This window comes from Apteryx mantelli, chromosome 2 (assembly GCF_036417845.1).
Source record: "Apteryx mantelli isolate bAptMan1 chromosome 2, bAptMan1.hap1, whole genome shotgun sequence".
Taxonomy (NCBI): Eukaryota; Metazoa; Chordata; class Aves; order Apterygiformes; family Apterygidae; genus Apteryx; species Apteryx mantelli.
The window spans coordinates 48471474-48491474 of record NC_089979.1 but is presented as its reverse complement, the minus strand read 5'-3'; positions in this window follow the sequence as shown (position 1 = coordinate 48491474).

Here is a 20001-nt window from a genome sequence, read left to right as displayed (position 1 = left end):
TCTGCATTAAGATTTAACTCATTTGTAGAGGCCCTGCATCTTCAAGTTGTTCATTCCTCATGCTATGCTAAAATTATAGTCAATACCTCTGCTCATATCATAATTTCTGTGATGTAAAATGTTGTCATTCTTACGGTACTTTAAATTCCCTATATTTAGCCGTATTTTTCTGACACTTTGGACTGCAGTCACTGTAAATTGGGAGATCCCAAAATAGCACGATTTTCAGATGGCTCTTTATTTATAGGTCACTCGTTACTAATTACAGTATAACTGGCATGTTTTCACTAAAAAATAAACTCATCTTTTTTACAGAGGCCAGCACCAACTTTAGCCATGAATAAGTTGCATAACATAACCAGTGCTGACTGGAAGTCTAAGACCAAGATGTGACTCCACTGTCATTTCTAGACTTAAGACACTGTCCAAACATTTGAAACCCAGCAAAAAGTGAAGCCCTCTGTATAATCACTGCTTTGCTGTGGCTCGTGGTTCAATAAGCCCAGGCCAGTGCAGTGAGCGATAGCTGGGACTACCACTGATCAGATTGTTAAAGGCAACTTGAGGGGATGTATGGTCCTGCCATCAGCACAGGATGGTCCATTGCTTCTGAAGTGACTAACTAGTCAAAGCAATTTCTTTGGATTAGTGTTATCACCTTCTTCTTCTCCCCATCATGAAACATTAAAAATGGAGAAATTCTAGAATGAGCTCTGTCCTGAATCTTTAGCAAATAATGCTGATATAAATATTATTGTGGCCTATAGTTCTGGTGCTGAATGTGCACTCCAGGACAGTCAGTGGAACTAACTTTCCTGTTCATTTTGCTTCTGATCACAAATGTGAGCTGTGTTGTATGACTGGCAGAGGACAAAACTAGTTCCAAAACTCCCTCTTTGGAAAATAGAAGGATGGTTCTGCAGTTGCTTGTGGCGGATGAATGGCACGGACTCAGGAGGGTTTGCGTCCTGAGACATTTATTGTTTATTTCTGAGCATATTTAAAAAGTTAGCTGCTTCAGCGGTTTCACAGACACACTTTGCTAGGCCAATCATCATGCAGATTATGTCACAAGTAGCCAATCATTGCACTGATCACGCACGCAGCGGTCATGCCTTGTACCTTGCTACTTGTTTAGAAAAGCTGTCTTGCCCTTAACCTTGGTTCCCACTGGCTTCTGCTAGTTTATCTGTACTTTCTCAGGATGTATCATTCCCACCTGCACTGGTGTCCTTGGGTACGTTTGTCTGAGGCTCCTGTTGCTTGCTACTTGCAACTTTCCACCAGTTTAACCCTGTCATGACCCTCCACATTGCTCTTTAGTAGTCACCGTATGTAGCATTCTGCAAGGTTCAACCAGTCTCCCTAGGTACAAAACAGATGGCTGAAACATAACAAAAGTGATGTTACTGGGAATATTTGAAAAACTTGTACCAAGACATGCACTCCATTATAGGCCCCAGCTGAGCAGTTATCAAAAGGGTGTGAGCTTTCATCAGAGGGCAGACAAACCAGCCTTTAATGCCTGAAAACAGATAATGATTTTAAATAAGATTTTTATTTCACTTTTTTTTCCCACTTTTTTCACTTCTGTATTCAGTTTAAGATTTTCACTGTGCAGTCTTGAAACACTAGAATTAGGGGACCAGACTACTTCAGCTCTTGCACCACTGCTTAAATATGTCATTGGTCCTAATGGAAACTCAGGCTTTAAAGACCAATTTTGAGAGCGGCCATGCATAATATCTACTGACAGATTCACCTTTTTCACTCCATGCAGTTGCTTTGATGACTCTCTGCAGAGTTTTGGGCCAGGACTGATGTTATGCTAAGCCACCTAACAGTGCATGAAAATGCCAAAGATGTATTTTGGCAGGCAGGATCCCATGCATGCTGGTAGGCAGTGTCTGGCTGCAACGTGAGACCACATTTCCAGATTAATTTTCTGCATGGACAGCAAACTGCATTTGGGTTGATAAAGGCTACATCCCAGAATGGAGTGTAGGCATCAACAAAGGGATCATACTAATAGAACTAGAAGCAAACCAATCATTTTCCCCTTCTTATAAGTAATCATAAGAGTTGCATCACTTTGGCATCACTCAGGCATCAGTCCTAATCAAGGTCAGGATGGAAAATTAAAACTCAGGCTATCAATATCAAACCAAATAAAAATAAGAAGAGAGTGTTCTTACTTCTAAGACTTCTGGGTCCTTGCATGTGGGTGCCCCAATCACTAGCACCTCGTAAACTGCATTACATTATATTCAGTTATTTAACAAATGATGTCCAGTCCCCTAAGCCATCTGTTCTTCTTGGACCTATCTTTCAGTACCTATTTATTAAATAAAATTACAATTTACCATTTTTTTTACTGTCACTTGGCAACTCATTGTTTTAAAATTGCTCCTTTGGCAGGCCTCACTGCCAAATGGATTTCAGCTGAACCTCTCATAGCTCTTGACAGGAGGAACTCTACTGAACACAAACCAGGAAGGCATGATTATTAAGTGTCTGTCACAATAGGAAATACTGCCAAAACTATTCTTTTCTGTTGATAGGCAATTTTGTATGGTAAAATTTTTGATGAGATAGTGAAATTGGCGGGGGTGTAATATGAACCTGGTCTTCCTGTGAATAGCTCAGCAGCTTTTTGTGAGCAGAACTCCAGAAAGGAAATGTGTAACCATCCGAAAGCCTTAATCCCATGGAGATAAAAACTCTCTATGATGGAGGATATAATAAATTTACTCCTAAAGAGCTGTTGTCAATACCATCCTTAGCAGTGAGGCTGAGCAATGTTACAATAATTAACACTGCATTGGTTTTACTATTTCCTCTAAGCTATGACATGAATAACAGAGGAAGACAGTCTGGTTTTTTTGATAGGTCATTTTCATTCACTCTATCTGAATTGTGTCTATAGCTTAAAAATAAGCAAGATGCTGCTGAAAAACATGACAGTTATGATTTGTGTAGTAAATCAGTACCATTTTAGCAGAAAAAGAACCCTTTAAATGATTCATGCAAATTCTATGAAAAGTATATCAAGTACTATACACTGAATAATAGCATGATAAGATTCTGTGGTAAGAACAAACTGGCTTTTTATTAAGTGGACTGTTGAAAGGTGTTGAAACAGTATTCAGTCTCTATGTAAAAAGATCCTGCTGCCACCTCTGAACTCCTCTCTCTGCACCTGTCCTTTTCCTCCAGATTCCATATCTGTACATGCGGGTGCAGGCTTTGATGGGGTATTTCTTAGAAATTACACATTAAAAACACATATTTTAACAATCATTTAAACTTATCTAGAAATAAAACTGATTACAAAAAAGACTTTGAAGGTAAAATTTTGCTTTTATTGCTGATGAATTATCATAATATTTTTTTTCAATTCTGTAATCCCCAAATAAATAGTGGTATAATGCCTTGCCAAGACACTAGCAAATATTCTGGAATGGAAAAAGCAGTTTCACCAGAAGTGATAAATAAACTTGATTCAAAGAATATACACAAATGATAGTGTGTTTTTTCTGAGGTTAGGAAAGCATGTTTTAGCATATGGTAGATCCCAGTAATTTCAATTTTTATGGGTGCTTGACCATTTTTTTTAATTTTTGTATAGTTCAATTTCCCTTAACAATACAGCTCAAATTCTATCTTAACATTTCAACCACTGACATTTATAAATGAAGTCCTTCTGGAATTCAGTAAAAGATGGATTAAATAAATAAATAAAATAATAAAGCTAAACTGAAGCCAGAACACTTTTTTTGTTGTTGTTAAATTTTATATAATATATATATAACATAATGCTCACAGTTCTGTTTAGTTTACACTATCTTTATAGGTAACCAAAAATATCTGTACAACACAGTACAAAAATGTAAAGCAAATCGGAATTGAAATAATTCAAATTTTTTTTCTTTTTACTATATAATGGATTATTTTCTACTCTCTCTTATTTTCAGTAAAGAATATGAACAAAATCCCTGTATCCAGGCAGCAACAAACTATAGCAAATGTCTGATTTTAAATTTGTGACTCAGGCCTGCCTGTAGTTACTTTACAGCTTAGTTCAGTGTACACTATATGATAAGCATAATAATGAAAAGCTGTCAACCCTTAGAATATCCTGGAAAAAGATTAATGTCATATTGAGAAACTGTTAAAAGTGTTTATTCCACTTAAAAGTTATACTGTCAATCCCATATAAAAATATTTTGGATGTTGTTTCTTTATGATTCGAGATTAGAATAAAACAAATTGAAATTATTTAAATAAATACAAGTTAGCAGACAGAGACCTGCAAAGATGTTTTTAAGCAGTTTCTTTAGTTCCCAGGTTCACAGTTCTGGGTTATGGAGAGATGGAAGATGATAGATGGATATAAATTATGCACAGCTCCTAAGCTTTCTGCCTTCCTTTTAAAGATTTTAAAAATTTACTCAGTTTCTGACTCCTGGCTGCCTACAGCCTATTATTTCCTAATCCAAACCATGACTGTGCGGCAGGAGAGTAGAACATGTTTAAACCAGTTTCCTTTGATGCATGTATAGTTTCTTCTTCTCCTGTCGTTGTTCGTGAAGATTAAAGCTTCTGTAGCAACAAAAGAACAAGCACGTGACTCCACTGAAGAAGGGGGTCCACACTGCAAGCAGGGTGAGCTGGAGTTCTGCATGCTATTTCAGCTATTGTCTGCTGGAAAACAAAGTTGTCACAGAAAACTGGAGTGATGGTTACATAACAGTTTTAAATTTTCAAATTTTCCAAAGTTTCTGGATGCCTAGATGTATGAGTTTTGTTCAGCTCCATTATTCAAACTACTATGAGTTAGGTTAATGCTATAGTCTATTTGCTGCCAAAATACGTATGTATACCATAGCAAAATATACATATACACAGAAAGATGTGTATAATATATAGAATATGTATTATGTATTTAGACATAGCTTATACATGCGCGCACACACACACACATACAAAATTTATTTTCAAATGCAGATTCTAGTTTTATTCTCCATTTTTCTATGATCTGAGTTTCTGAATGTTTGCCTACTTTGTTTCATTCCCCCATGCCCTCAACATTTGTATTATTTTCTACCATTTATTTTATTACAGATCCTCCTAGCGCTGCTGTTCCATAGCTGGCTGCAACTCTTTTCAGCCTGGATTCAAATGGTACTGTTGGCCTCAATGTAACAGAAACTGTAGCCAAGATAAAGTGAATAGATATGGTTAAATGATGGTATCCAGAAAAGCACTTCAGTTATTATAGTTCTCTGCCACTGATGCAAGTTGCTCACTAAACAATTTCTTTCCTGGCCATAAATAGGACTTTGGGAGAACTGGCCAGGCAAGAGCAAATGTCCATCCAAGCAGTTTAAGTAACTTTTAAGTCCATATAATATGGCAAGCATTATATAAAATGGATTAATAATGTGTGAACAGGAACAAGAAAGAATTTTTTTTTTTCCCCTAAATGGAACATTCTGGAAACTGTGACCCAGTGGTCCTTTTCTTCATGCTTGACGTCCGGAGTCTGTTGTTGAGAAGAGGTCCTCTGTGAATTTCATAGTCTGGTGTTCTTCTGCATGATATCTCTGAAGTATCATCTCTTTCATTTGACCAAATCCTTTTCTTGGAGACCCATACAAGAACTAGTGAGATAGCATAGCATAGACAAGATGATTTTTATAACCTCTATAGTCTCCACCACTTATCTCCATCCGCTAAACCATTATTATTTCACTGTTTCCCAGTCTTGTTTGCATTACACAAAGAAGAATCCACTTTCTAAGAGATTACTGTCTGTTGAAAATTAGAGCCTTAATTAACCACACAAAAGCTTCTAGTAAACCAGGATATTTTTTTCTTATTAAAGAATTATTAATCACTTACAACTTGTTTTCCCCTCTGATAGTAAAAGTCTATTTTAATTATTTCATAGAATGTTCTATTATAAATTAAGCTGATGCACTTATATGTCTGCATCTCAGATGGCTTCTCTGATTTTTAACAGAGATGGCAAAAAAGCCCAAAAAGTGATACTTGACTCCTTCAAGTTTTTTCTGTAGATGAGCAGTTAGCTTTAATTGGTTGGTGGAGCCTGCTAAGGGAAAATACTAAATCAGTAAAGTTTTCACTTGAGCCGCGTCCCATTTTAGTCAGCGTTACACACTGTGTGGGTTACAGCTAGGCACTTAATAATTTCGTATCTGCCACTTATCCTTCATGGACTCCCAGTCTCAGAGTCTCTATCTTTGGAGCATCGCCAACGCAAAAATTCAGCTCTCAAAGTCATAAGGACAGATCTAACTGGAGTTATGATGCAAGAAAGATTCTCTATTCATCTTGGCATTTTGGAACATAATTTTTTAAGAAGTTAAATGAAGCCATAGATAGAGCTCTTCCTTCACTCTTGTAAAATGATGTAAGAGTGGATTAGCTGAATTTACAGGACAATAAACTAGTATTTTCTCATAGGCCCGGTATTTTCTTGAAAAGGCATACCAGGAAAGACATTCATATAATGTCTTTTTAACATGGAATATTTTATGATTTGTCTGGTCAGCAAAGTTTCAGCACTAAAGGACAATATGAATTGTGTTTTCCTTACAGGGGTGCAATGGGCATTTGGAATTCATGTGACCAACTGTAGTTATCTGCATCTGAACTGTCCAGTTATTGGCTCATCATTGCTGATGAGAGACATGTACTTTTAGTGAGTGGTTCATCCATTCTCAAGTGTGACCTAAATATGCCAGAACAGCCCCATTGTAAATGTACCTCCTTTTCTCCCCTATGGGGAGTCCTGGGTGACTAGTTTAAACACAGATATCTGCACTGTAACTATCTATAATTAGATGATATTTGAAATCAGATTATATGAATCCCAGCTATGATGCCAAAACAAATTGGAGATGCGTTTTAGACAGAACTTTACACATCATGTGAGTATCCTTCCAGTATGCCTCTCAGTTGATAGGTCTTGAGTTTACCAATACCTCTTTTTTTTTTCTTCTTCTTCTCTGACTGCTTTCCCATATATATCAATGAGACATTGACAGTTAATTGGTGGAGGGATAATTTCTATGCATGCATGGAACAATTCTCCTTACTTAATTGTAATTGCCTAAAAGATAGTTTTCTAATCTGCTCTGTTTTTTCAGGCTCCTTTTCACATCAATGAAAAGAGACAGACATGTCCACAGAGCAGTACGTTCCACTCTGCCATGTGTGGGACAAGTCATCAGCCTATTCCAAGAAACAAAGCAATGCAGCAGCATGGACGACCTAAGCTTTAAAAGCAAAATATTATCTACATGACATCATCCACAGGCAGCAAACATCTGTTTTCCTCTGGAATAGATGTACACACCCATTCCTATCCAGCAGTCCCACAGTGTGGCTATATGGTTTATTAACATTAAAAATACTGAGTAGTAAACTATAGCCCAGTCCTAAAACTTCTAGCAAATTAGATGAAAACCATATTGAAATCCCTACTTCAAAAACACATTTTTTAATCATTCTGAAGGACATCTGTTGCCATTAGCTTATAAGGCTTTTATTACTTTGGAGAAACCTTCCACATCTGCTGTTGTTCTAGCTCATTGTGTCTAGTATCAGGCAGGTGGTTTCACAAACAGGCAAAGAATTGTGACATTTTTCGGTAGGTTCATGACCTATAAGGTCATCCCTTGATCTGTGATGTTTTTGCAGTTGATTACAGTGTACAACACTATCACCATACAGCGGAGTTCTGCAAGCATGTAAATGAAGTCATTTCTCACTTCAATGCTCTTCTTTCCTTCCAAGTGAGTGGTTCAGAGGAAGAACTTTAAAAAGAAAATAATCACATAACACTATGAAAAGCAGACAAGTGTTTAATTCCATTATTTATGCCACAGTATCAATCATTGATTCCCCTCTAAAATTTAATTTTAATAATGTCCTAGATCTTTATATATTGCCCATCTATCTTAAATATTAAACCATTATTTCATATGAGTCCTCCTGTACAGTCTATGCATGTAAGTGTTTGTAGGGTTGTGTTTGATTGTTTCAGAGCAGGGAAGATCTATTTTCAGTTCAGATCATTAGATGTTTGTGTTTTCTTGTCTCTTAGAGTCTCTCAGTATTCCAGGGAGGTGCCTGACAATTACCTGGGGGCTTAACTTTGTTATAGAAAAATCTCAATCAAATGGTTGGAAGTTGCATTTAAGACATCTTTGTGCAATAGCATCAACAGGAGACCACTAATAATAATATGGTGACAGAAAATCTATAAAACACATTAAGCCAGTTTCAGTTCCACTTCTTTTTTTTTCTTTCCTCAAGTCTTGTTACGTTCAGAATTAGAGTCACCCAGACAAGATCAAAACTCTAAGAAGAAAGCCTACCTTAAAGGCTTTACTTATAAGAACTTATAAACAAAAGGTTTAAGATTTAGCATCCAAACTATGCTTTACTAGTTCTGTAAACACTATTGATTTCCCTCAGATTCCTGAGAAATATTTAATCCAAACTCTATTTGCCCGATGAAAATTAAGTGTCGGAGTTGATCCATATTTTCACTTTACAATATTGAGGTCCATAGGTTAATACACTAAGCAAAGTGCAAACTCTGAGGTTTTTATTTGTTTTGTAAGCTACAGGAAAGACAGGTATTTAATTTTTTCCATCACATGGTCTTGCAGCAACACAATTTTTCTCCTGCATAGAATCTAAATAAGCAGTTCTGCATTGCAGCAGTATTCAATATCTTCTTTATGTTGCATTCTCTTTCTGAGATAAAAGGTTAGATTGTGATATGAGTGTTTTCAATTCACTGCATAACTTTAAGATTTTGCAGCAAAAAAAAAAAATCACTGCCAGTTATTTTAAGGTTTGCTTTTCAGGTGGCATAACAGTAGGGCACAAAGTATTGCTCTTTCCCTAAGTGAAAGCCCAGAGAAAGATGAATAATTAAAGATATATTTCCAAAATTTAAAATGATTTGGGAGTTTACATCAATGAATTTTATGGAACAATTTTTTCTTTTATTCATCTTAAAGCAGGATGCACATTAGCTTGTTTCTAGCTAAGCCTCATTTATAAACTATTAATGGTTTAATTTGCATTTTCATCAGGAAGAGAAGAGACAGTCATTGCATAGGTCTGTCTTTCTCCAGATAGTGAGATATTATTTAATTAAATATAGTTTATGGTGTTGTATAGAGTATCTACAGATGGGAAACAAGAAATATTGTACAGTGATTGGGCAATGAATCAGACATGTTTACTGGCTCTTCAAGTCTATGTTACCAAGTTAACCTTACCACACATATATACACAGCTTTAATATTCTTACAACCCACAAAGATATAACCTAACAAGAAATATCAAATGTACTGTTTTCGGTCACCATTTATGTAGCTGTTTTAAAATAATTTTCACATTCATATTCCTGATTATGGGGCCTGCTATGACATCAGACCCTAAGGTTCATACCTCAATAAGTTAATTTAGTACCCATATATCCTCTCATTCTTGACTATGGAAGCTCATGACAGAAGCAGATCAAAGCAGATCAAAAATATCTTCTTCAAGACAGGGTATAACTTATTCATCTCAAAGTAGATAGCACACAGAACAATGGGTAAAAACAATAAAGGTTTGTATGCATTTTTGTCCCCACCAGCATTTTCATCTTTCCAGAGTTAATATTTTAGAGTCTCGCTGAGGGAAGCAGTTTGTTTCTCACTCAGCTGGTATGTAGCCTTGCCTCTGTGACGGTATTTCCTGATGCAGTCACTCCTGAGACACAGATACACTGATTCCTGAGACACTGATATCCTCTCCCTGTTCCTCAAGCCAGCATCCTTAAGGGATGGGCACTCTTCATGATTCTAAATGTGGATTGGGAAATGTACAGTTTGCCAGATTTTGCACTACCAGGCAGGAAATAGTCATCAATCAATACCTTTCCTCAAAAAATCCTTCATTATCCTGTTTGACAGCACCTTCACTCACTTTTCTGCTATTTTGTTTCCTGTGGATTTTCCTCCTTCACCCTTGTGCTTTGATTTATCACTATGTGTTTAGACAGGATAATATCTGAGGTAAACTGAGGTTCAGAATTATTATTTTTTAAATAAATACATAGAAATCAGTCATTCTCCACAAAACTAAAGTCTATTTTCTGCAAAGAGTTGAGAGAAGGATTCTTAAGTTGACATAATCATACAGTAAGTATAAAAGGATAGTGAAAAGTCTATTCTACAAGCACCATAAGTAAATATTTTAAATCATGGAAATCTTGTATTGATCTGCAATTCCACAAAAATAGTTTATACTTTCTTTCAAACTCACAGAGAACTTCTACTTTTCCTTTAAAATATGTCTGGTGACTTTCAGGCAAAAAAAAGAACTATTACAGATGAAGGTTCCTCCCTTACCCAAGGGAGGATGCAAATAGCCACAATGCAAATCTAATAAAATGGTGTGCCTGTAAAATACAAACATATAAAGACAAAATAAGAAAGTTTTCAGAAAGGAAGAAATGAACACAAAAGCTATCAACAGTCATTCTGAAAATATTTTTTGGGGGGGAGAAGAGGAGGGGAGGACCTGTAAAATACTTTTTAGAAGTGAGGAAATACAAAATGTAATGGATTTCACGATTCACTTCTGTAGGAGTTCAGTTATCTGAGATTAGACACAACAGTGGGATTCTAAAAATGAATGTGGTGTGTGTCATTCAGCTTAAGGCTCCAGGAACAGGTCTTAAATGTAAGCAGGGCCAACACTATTAAGTTAGGTGATCTGAAAAATTGGGAGAAAGAATTGAAAATCAATCTTCCTCTTCATAGCCAGGGAAAGGAATGTGAGGAATGCATAAGAGGCCCAGTATGGGAAGTCATTTATAGATTAAACCAGTGAGCAGTTGCGGCACTGCATTTTGAGCAAGATGTAAATGAGAAAGCAGACCTAGCAAGTGTTCTGGGAGGAGAAAATTAAAATAAAATAATTTAACTTTGCTTGCCTTAACTATGTTTTGGGGCCACAAGGAACATATTGTTGCTAGAGTTTCCTGGCGTAAAAATACAGCCTGAAATAAAGTAGCCTTTTGCATTGCATCTGACATACAACTTTCCATGGAAGACAATCCTCGGAAACTAAGATTCTTGACTTGAATTCCTCCAAAACAAATTCTTTAGCAAGTGGAGCTACAAAATAAGAACAGACTTTCCAATATAGTTGTCCTCTATCCAAAAGCAAGGCTTCTGTTATTCTATGCATAACAAAAATATTGCCTAAATATGCCTATAATAATAACAACAACAAAAAAAGCAGTCTCATTCAAGTCTTCCTCTGCCTGCTGACTAAATTTTCTAAATTACCATCTGCCAGTACCATTTGGTGTGTACAAAATTTTCCTCCCAGTTCTGGATTTGGTGATCATCTTATCTGATATTTTTCAGGAATTGTGAAATAGAATTTATCTGTTGGTAGAGATTGCAACCCATTGATAAGAAGCAAGGGTCACCTTAGCTGATAGTCTTCAGGGTTCATTCTTCTGTTATACACCAAATTCAGCTTCATCAGTTCTGTCATCCTTTTATATGTTCCCTTGCTTGCTATTGGATTCTTGATCCTGTCTGGGTTCTTGAACTATGCTTTTAGCGATTACTTTCATAGACAGTTCTTTTTCATGTTAAATTCAGATATGATTCAGTCTGATTTAATGTAATTCCTCAAATGCTCTAGATCTTTGTAACAACACAGGAAACCTCAAGTTACAAATTTAACATTTTATAAATGCCCTGTTTAAGGATATCTTTGGGTTTGAATGCTGCTGATTGATGGTGAGTGTGTATTCTCATTCCTGACTTTTTTTATATTTATATATTTAATTTTCAGTAATAAGTGTCTCCTTGCATATTGAAGGAAAATAATAGGAAACATTTTACTTAAAACTGTGAAGCAAATAGAAACAGCTCTTCTTTCTCCATCTTCCTTTGCTAAGCAGTGCTTCCTAGAAGTTTTGCCAGCATTGTTATTTTTTATTTATTTATTTATTTATTTATTTTAAGATCTGCACATAGTGCACTACCATGTAAATCCACAGCTTTAGAGCTGTTGAAGGGGGCACCAGTGTAGACTCCTTGAAGATGAGTGTTGATGTTTCAATTAGCAACAATCCACAAAATACTGTAGCTGTAGAGTGCAACCATCTGGTAGACTATTACAAAGAAGAAATGGATGTTCTATAGATATAACTAACTTCCTAAAGGATAATTTCCCTGTGAAGAAATCTTTATCTTTGTCTTGTAAATAGATACAGTAGCTGAATCAGCATGAAGAGAAGGGGCTGCTTTTTACAGAACATGAGAGAATTTCAAAAAGTCAATAGGATTTTGACTCAGGTGTTCCATTATTGCATGACATGACTTGTATCATACTAACATTTTATTTATGATTTATTTGAAAAATAACGATGATTTAAAGCCATGTTCCTGGATTAGATTATGTCATAAGATTTTAAACAACATGTTAAAAACAGTTAAATAACACAGTAAGTAACCAAAACTAGCTGTATTCCATCTCCCAATAGTCACCCTTTGAGATGAGGAAGAGTTATGCTCTCCAGACAAGCAGGTAAAGCTGGAAGGAAAAGGAAAAGCAGAGTACCGCAGAGGAGGTAAGAAGATGAAAAGGAGAGAGAGGTATCCATATACCTAATGAATGGATCAGGCATTTTGAAAGCAAAGTTGCTCTCCAGGAGCAAAAATTCAAGAAACTACTGAAGGTTTGGGGTGGCTCATCTGCCAAAATGACTGCTGCCCCATGTGCCTCTTACATGTGAACACTAGGAATATTATGGGGAATGTGAAATCAGAAGTGACTTTTGAGGTCTGTGAGCCCACGTAGAAGAATTCAGGTAGTGCTGTTGTCAGTCCTTTCACTGGAGGGTCAGGGACAGGTGTATTCCAGAGGCAAAGTTTTTAGTATAAATGTTGTTATCAAATAGACTTAGCTCACTTGATAAAGAGATGACATGCTGTGAAAGTCAAACAAGGATGGCCCGCACCTCAAAAGTAAAGGGCCATACTCTCCCAGTGAGTTGCCAACTGAATGGGAGGGCATTAAACTTATTTTAATGGGAGAACATAACAGAACTAAGTACAAGCAAGTCTTGACAAAGGCCTCAGAACAGGTCTGATTCTCAGCGTTGTTAAAAGACTGTTAAAGGAAGAGCCAGGTGGTATGGATTTGATCTTTTTACTGAACAGAAATTTCTTTTAAATTTGATTTAAACGAATCCAAAGGATCTGGTTAAAAATGTCAATATGAATAATAATGTGAATGAAAGTGTCCATGAAATGATTGAGTTTATGATTCACTGGACTAGGACGCAAAATAAAAACAAAAGATTTCAGGAAAGCAACTTCAGTAAATTCAGAATTCTTAAATATCATTGACATGTTGCTCATGAGGTTGAATATCTGATAGTTCCAAAAGAGTCATAAGGTGCAAATTTCAAGTATCTCATTACAGATGAAAAGGTAAAAACCTGACTACTAGGAGAACATCTGGACTAAATATTCATTGGCCACAGACATAGAAAAGAAGCATTGAGGAAGGTTAGGTTTCTAAGTACAAAAAAAAAAAAGATGCATTAATGTTAAAGGGGGTGTGTGGACAGCAATAAAGTCTGAGGACAGCCAGAACAACTCAAATCAGTCTATAAATTCAGTAGTAATAATAAGATCACCTTGGAAAAAGGTTGTCCATTCTTCAGTGGACAAGAGAAACTATTGACAAATGATGCTGCAAAGAAAAAAAGTGTTTAAGTTCTTCACAACACTCTGTCAGAACGGCTAGCTGTCATCAGGCAGATATCACAACCAGTATCAGGGACATGGGATTATGGTCTCAGTCTGCTATAGAAGCAGGTGAGAGACCACTTGAGTAAGAGACATATTTTCAAATCTGCTGGAACTGATGAGCTGAAGTTCATCTCAACATACTTAAGAGAAGCAGCTGATAAATTCTGAGCAGTTTCAGTTTCAGATTAAACATTAGGGAAAATGCTAACTGTGAGCATTGTAAAGCCTAAGAAAGGATTGTCCAAGTGCTTTGCAAAGTAACCATCAGTGGAGGTTAGAAAAAATCTCTCTAAGGGATGATATAGGCACAAATGATCCTGCCTTCAGCCAAGAATGACCATATGAGTTTTTCAAATCCTGTGACTTTATAAAGTGTTTTTATGATGTATTGATATAGAAAACAGAAAGCAAGCTAAAATCCAAATCAAATTAAAAAGGCAAAAACAGTCATCTGAGTCATGACCCAAGAAAAAAAAGAATTAGTACACTGAAAGGATCAAAGCAAATAAATATCTACTCTCTTTTATTTCATCTGTGTCTTCCTTATTTTACCTTATCTTGTTACACACCCAGGTATCTCTTCATGCTTTTACAATACTTCTGTAAGTGCACACCCTCTGCTCTGTTTGCTTATTGCTTTTATCCAGAGTACTTTAAAATAGTAATTGGGTCTTCTTAAATCACACACTGATTTTTTGGTGCCTGAAATATATCTTAAACACAAGCCAGCCATTATGCTTTAATATTGTTCTCAGAAAAAAAAAAAAAAAAAGCTTTTGGTTTGAACTTTGACATCTCCTCTGATGGCTCACCAAAATTAATTTGTTTAACAGGTGCAGGAGTGAACCAGTATGATCATAATTCAGCATGAAATGAAAAGCTTTTTATGGTCTTCTCTAGAGGTTAGTCAATAAGCTATTTGAAGGACTATATATGCAACCATAGGAAAAAGAGTTAGGTTCCATGACTAGTAAAATAATTTTTCTTTCTGCAAAATCTAAGTCTCATTTATTATGTTTGCATAGACCCATTTCAAATGCCAGGGAAGTCATCAAGTCAGTGGAGTGCTTGTCAAATAATAAAGACATATTGGAAATTACCCCAAGACACCTTATCTTGTCAAAAATATTGAGAGTAATATTATCAATATGAATTGAAATATTTTAGATTTATTCCATTTCTTCGCTATTTATAAAGTTGCTCACATTTCAGATATTTCTTAACTGGACCATTCTTGCTCCAGTCTCTCTTCAACTCTTTTCTCTATGTACAGCAGCATTTATATTTTTAATGTGCTGATATCAATGCATCTGCCACCTCTCAAACCTTAAATGATTACCTGAAGGTTCAGTCCTCCACCCTGCGATTGTGAACCAGGGAGCAAGCACTACGGGATTATATTCATAAATTGCATGTATCAAAGAAGATAAGAGACTCCACAAGAATCAAATCCTCTTTTTTTCCATCAATTCAGCTTCTGCTTAAATTAATCATTAATATAAGAACAGGCTATATGTGGAAAAAAAACATTTGATAAAACCTTTGGAACAATAAATACAGAAATCTTATTTCTAATTAATCCCTAACAGTCTAATATCTAATAGTCAGATTTCTGTCTTGTCCATGAAACTGAAGTTCATTCAATACTTTAAGAATAGCCACCTTCCAATGACAGAACTCAATTTATGCACCTGCGGTAACAGTACAATAGGTATGTGCTGTAGCAGGCAATTTAAACAATAATTTCATTCAGTGATCTTGTTCTTTCTAATCAATTATTTAAATGTTCTGTTAGGTGATATGGTTAAGTCTTAATCTTTTGTTAACAGATAAACAGAAATACTGAGAGTTTAAATGGCATGATCATGTCACAGAATACACCAGTGACACCATCAATGGGACCAGGGTTGGGGCTTTATTTCCTGGTAGGCGTTCTGACCTCCAGTGGCTGTAATATTGAAAAGAGAAAGGTGTAAGGTAAATATTTAATTCAAATGTATTGGACTCATTCACAGAACTCCCACCAAGGAAACATAATACCATTATGCTTAACTTTTTAGCAACAAAAAGCAGTTCCTTTGATGTAAGTGGATTACATACGTACTGACACTGATTCAAGCCTGTGTTTAACTGCAGTGCTGAAACCAAGACCTTTGACACCCTAACAGAGAGACTTTAAAAACATAACAAACTGTTTCATAGCAGAAGCTTGTAATATTAAAGTCTACAATGTCAGCTCTCTTTCACAGAATAAGTGCCTTCCCTGCACTCTCTCATTTTTAAAGAACGTTAGAATTGGCACAATTCTCTCAGGGAAGAAAAGCACATCTATGGTAAGCATTATACAGCATATGGTGTGCAGAAGCAACCATGGTTCAGATTTTCTGCCTTAATGCAGAAGAATTGATGTTTTAGCTTTAATCCTCAGCTTTCTGAAACACAAAATTTAAAGTCACAGTCCTCTCATTAATTAATACAAACTGTCTGTCTTATTCAGAATAATTTATATTGGCAAATGTATTGGCATAAGTGTCTATTAGCTTTATGTATATTGGTACTTAAGACATTCCAGCCACTATGGTATTAGTCACTTCTCAGGGAGAGGGGGAAGGAGACTCTGTCCCAGAAAAGTTTACAGCATGACTAGATAAGCAAACAAAGGACCACAGAGAAAATAGGGGTGAAGATGAAATGACTTTCTTAGGGTCGTGAAAGCAAATAGTGGTAGTCAGGAAGAGAATCCAAGCCTTCTCTTTCCAGTCTTCTGAGCATGTTACCTCATTTAAAAATAGTTCCTCTGTTTGTTTTTAAACTTCAGCAGGAGATTATAATTTATATTCAGATCTGGTATATGTAGGTAGAATATTACTGATTTGTAAATAAGCTGAGATGTGAATTTGCACAATGAATTTAGCTGCAGTACAAAGCAAGGTACAAAAAATGCATATTCTTTGCAAAAGCTTAGTCTGAACAATCTTTTCACAAGTTTCTTTTTTCTTCCGAGATGCTCATACAACTGTCAGGCCCGATAATGTTCCTGAGCAGTGCAAACAAAACAGCTATAATTATGTTTGCCACAGAATAAAAGTACAAGATCAATATCACGTCCTGCTTGGGTGTTATAATATCTAATATCACAACTACTGCTCATAAAGAAAGGTGTTAACTTCAGCCTTTTCTTTGTCCTCTTCTCCACAAGGTAGGAGGTAGGAAATAAGTCCAAAAGAATAAGTATGTTTAATTAAGTAAAGAAAAAACTTGTAAATGACAAAATGCTAAAATCGCAAAAGAGGGAACGTATATCCAACATTCTGCTTCATCAAACCATCATCAAGAGATCAAATTAATGCTAAAATAGATTCAGCTTTAAAATTGAAAAAAACACACCAAGAATCCTGTCGCAATGAGGTAGAACTTGACAAAAATGTGTTGTTTCTGTGGTTGTACTGTTTTTGCAGTGTTTTTTTAGCTACTTCCATTTTGTGCTCACCACCATTCTCCATTTAGAGACTACTTCCACCTCTTCCGTGTCACATTTGTGAATGTTTGTGCTGCAAAGTTTTGTTGTTGCGAGTCAGAAGATTTGACTGTCTTCTAGTCTGTGAACTGCTGAAAATTTCATAGTGGAGGCAAACACTCCTGCGTGGTGTGTTTATGCTTCCCATAATAGGTTTGGGTTTTAGCTAGCTCTTGCAAATCTCTCACTGCTTTAGTTGCCCATACACTACAAGCTGGAAATTACCATATAGCTGAAAAGATGCAATTAAATCCCATGAGTAGATGGAAGTTGTACTTTTTATGTTTTTTTTTTATTTCTGTCAATATTGTCTTTTTTTGTCACATATTAGTAGGTTTGAGTACAATGATTATCTCTTGTAGCAGATCTATAGTTCTTTTTTTCTCCAGGGCTGCTGAGAAGAACTGGCTACCTGGTCTTCCCATTGACAGGGATTGTTTTTGTGTTGGGGAAATTCCCAGCAGGAGAAGTGAGGTTAACTCCCTTTGTACTAGGTAAGTAAGTGGTACAAAGGAGCAATGGGCAACATATAATGTCATGGTAATACAGTGATTCTAAAGTAACCAACACCAAATCATATCAAATAATTATACAATGACATTATCATGATATCTTCATTATTACCTTTGACCCCTGCAGGGCCTGACTGGGTCATTTGCTTCTTTCATTGCTATTAAAGCACTGAGAAAAGGAGAGGTGACTCATTTGCAGAGTCATGGGAAATGTGTGGATCATGGGATGGAAGTCACTGAGGCTGAGGAAAGTCTTCTGTAGGGTTGGGAGAGACAGAAATGGGCTCCCAGACTGCTGCGTCAAACTTCTTCCTCCAAAATGGGCATTCCAGTTGAGAATATTAAGTCCAAGGCGAGATCCCAGGACTCTCCAACAGTCCTCCTAGTTGGCTAGGTAGCAGGGGATAATAAGGAAAAGAATCCTTTCTTGCCAGTACTTTCTAAGTACAGACACACTGGATGAACATGCTGGATGAACATGTTTATCAAGCAGTGACAATCTTCAGGTTAAGCACTGTATGAAGGAAGTTGCTTTCTGAGTTCCCATAAAAGCCTTCCTTCATCCATGAGACTTCTGACCTGGTATCTGCCTTTTTGCAGTCAGTATTCATATTGCTTTCTAATAGTACCCTAAAAGCATATATTGTTGACTTATTACATATTTTATAAGAATCTTAGCTAGATTCTCAGTTTGGTAATGCTATTTGGTATTTGACTGCCTTTTTTGCCTGAACAGATGCAAGAAAAGGAAAAATTTCTCTTACGTGTATGACTCCCATGAATCCTAAACTTTCTCCTCTTTAAAGTTTTAAACTCTTTTTATGTTTTCAATTCTCTTTACTTCTCACTTGTTTCCTCTTCTTTTGTCTTCCTATGCCCTTCTCATATGTCAGTCTCTTGACTTTTCTACAATTCCTGTTTGAAGTCAAAAAACAGCAGGATTCCTCCTACTTCATCCTATTCTTTCCTTTTTGACCTTGTGTATAATCAAAAAATACTGAGTCCTTCATACACAGACACGAGAGCCAGTCTAGTTTAGTCAGTACAAAGCCAGATTCCAGACCTTGCTCAGAGCAATATGAGCAAGATCCCAGGTCACACATCTTCACAGTGTGCTACCGAATTAAGATACAAGACCAGTTAAATATGCTAATAAACCTTGAACTTTGTAGCATTTAGAGTATTTTTCTGATTGTCCTGAAATATGGTATCTTGTATAATCCTGGTCCCTCCCCATATACAGACATGTGCCCACATGCACTTGCACACACAAAACAAATACAAAATTTGGGGACACGCCACTGCTATGCCCTCTTGACCCTGGAATATAGTCCCAAGAGTAGCATGGACGTAACAGTTTGGGAAGTGAGGGAAAGGGGTCACAGAGTCCTGGGGTTATTGACCGCTGGATGAAGGATTAATCAAGTGACCCCAGACGTGTCTCTAGTACTGCCTTCAAATGGAGCTGAGGCATTTTACTCAGGGCACAAGGACTACCAGCCTCCTCTCCTGAGCATGAGGTCACAGACTTTTTTTCTGAGAGGAGTTCAGTCTTTTAAAGCACACCAGGCAGGGACAGCATCACTCGCCTTTTAGATGAATAGAACAGTTGTGAGAGGCTGGTGTTAAAATCAACATCTATGATTTGGAAGGAGTGTCCTTAGCCTAGGTTATAGAATATGGTGGATTTGGTATTTTCTACTCCAACCATCGAGGCTGGGGTGCTCAAAAGAAATTAAATATTTCAAGAAAAAAAGGTAAATATGAATAATTATATTAACCCGGTGTGACAGGCAGATAGGGTTCAAGCCCCTGTTTTCAGCACTCCTCATTTTTATCCAGTGACTCCTTACTATAAAATATAGAAATAGATCTGAAATAAGAATGAGAACACAGGCCTCCCAGCAGAAGTGAACGCCAGAATCTTTCTGTGCTCTGTCTCTCTGATCTCGAATATTTTTGCTCCACTATGTCACTCCCACAAGGCAGGCAAGTATTTTCTACTTTCTAGGAGGAGGTGCCAGGTCTGTCCTGTCTTTAGTAAATGGAATAACTATTTTTCTAAGTAGCAACTTTTTTACAGCATCAGTAT